Below are 2,238 nucleotides of genomic sequence, written 5' to 3' on the forward strand. Positions count from 1 at the left end.
TCAGCGTGCTGGAAGAAGCAAAGACCACCAGCATTGAAGCGATGCTCCTACGCCATCAACTCTGCTGGACTGGCCACGTTGTCCAAATGCCCGATCACCGTCTCCCAAAGCAGCTACTCTACTCCGAACTCAAGAATGGGAAACGTAATGTTGGTGGGCAGGAAAAGAGATTTAAGGATGGGCTTAAAGCCAACCTTAAAAACTGTGGCATAGACACTGAGAACTGGGAAGCCGTGGCCCTTGAGCGCTCTAATTGGAGGTCAGCTGTGACCAGCAGTGCTGCGGAGTTCGAAGAGGCACGAACGGAGGGCTTAAAGGAGAAACGTGCCAAGAGGAAGGAGCGTCAAGCTAACACCGACCGAGACCGCCTTCCACCTGGAAACCGATGTCCTCACTGCGGGAGAATATGCGGGTCAAGAATAGGTCTCTTCAGCCACCTAAGAACCCACCCTCAAGACACCAAGGATGGAAGACAATCGTCCTCGAGCTACGAGGGATCGTCTAAGTAAGTAAGTAAAGTAAGGAGGATGAGAAGATCCTGATTTTTCTTATAGCTAAACAAATTGTAACTGATTCCCCGACACGCATATTTACTGAAAAAAACAGGGCAGTAATCCAGAGCTGCCACTATATGATTTAGCACAGGCAGCTGGAATGAACCAATAAGAGGTACATCTATAAGAGAATGTGATGTCATATAATACAGGTTAAGTATGCCTTATCTGAAATGCTTGGGACAAGATGTCTTGGAGATAGGACCCAACTCTTATTACAAAACAATTTATCTATCTTCCATATACATTTTATATATACAGCTTAAGGGTTTTTATACATATTTTCAAAATTTTGTGCACTAAACAAAGTTTGTGTGCATTGAAACCACCAGAAAGCAAAAAATGTCACTATTTCAGCCATTCATGTTTACTATTTTGTATTTTGGAATCCTTGAAAAGGATGCTTAGCCTGTAGAACACAGTCATCTTATTTATTTATTTATTTATTTACAGTATTTATATTCCGCCCTTCTCACCCCGAAGGGGACTCAGGGCGGATCACATTATAACACACATAGGGCAAACATTCAATGCCCGTAAACACATCAAACAGATGGCATACACACATTAAAAAAAAATAAACCAGTCAGCACCAGATACCATTTTATGATTATAAGAAGAGCTTTGAAAGCAGCTATTTACCAAGTTCCCATGATTGCAATAAGTCTATTGTAGTTGGTTCTAACAACTACTTAGGTCATGGCCACCCTACCTTTTATCTCAGATTTTTGTACTTAACCTCCTCCCACAAATCATTTGCTACTGCAGTCAAAATTACACAGAGACTGGAGTATAAAACAAACAGATTTTATTTTTGAAGTTATCCAGCTCTTGCATTATAATTTTTGTTCATTTTGAGCATGTTCCTTTTCTCCTTTGCACAATTCCGGAATATTGATGGGTGCTGCCTTCTGCTCCTATTATGACAACTTCCAGTGCTATGTACAGAATTGGAATTCATGTGACATATGCATGTGTTAGTGTCCATTATGCATATAGATATGATATAGTGACGGGCCATAAACCAGAAAATGGAAAACTTTTGCATATATGGCTTTGCCTCTGCATATATCATATTAGCCTTTTATATAGACCAGGGGTCCCCAAACTAAGGCCCGGGGGCCGGATGCGGCCCTCCAAGGTCATTTACCTGGCCCCCGCCCTCAGTTTTAGACTTAGGCTCGCCCAAAGTCTGAAATGACTTGAAGGCACAACAACAACAATCCTACTTGATTATCTCATTGGCCAGAAGCAGGCCCACACTTCCCACTGAAATCCTGATAAGTTTACAGTATGTTGGTTAAAATTATTTTTATTTTTAAATATTGTATTGTTCTTTCATTTACCAATATTGTAAACGAAATATTGTAAATGAAAGATATGGTAATATTATAATATATTGTGTATACATATAATATTGATAATAATATTATAATGTAATACAATATAATATTTATTTATTTATTTATCTATTACAGTATTTCTACCCCACCCTTCTCACCCAGTAGGGGACTCAGGGCGGCTAATAATAATAATACAATATAATAATATTGTATAATATAATAATATTAATTATATATTATATATTAAATGTAATATTACTTATAATATTACGGTATAATGGTATAGTACAATATAGTAATATATAATGCTAATAATTGTGCTATGCTAATAATATAATATA

This window comes from Anolis carolinensis, chromosome 4, assembly GCF_035594765.1.
Source record: "Anolis carolinensis isolate JA03-04 chromosome 4, rAnoCar3.1.pri, whole genome shotgun sequence".
Taxonomy (NCBI): domain Eukaryota; kingdom Metazoa; phylum Chordata; class Lepidosauria; order Squamata; family Dactyloidae; genus Anolis; species Anolis carolinensis.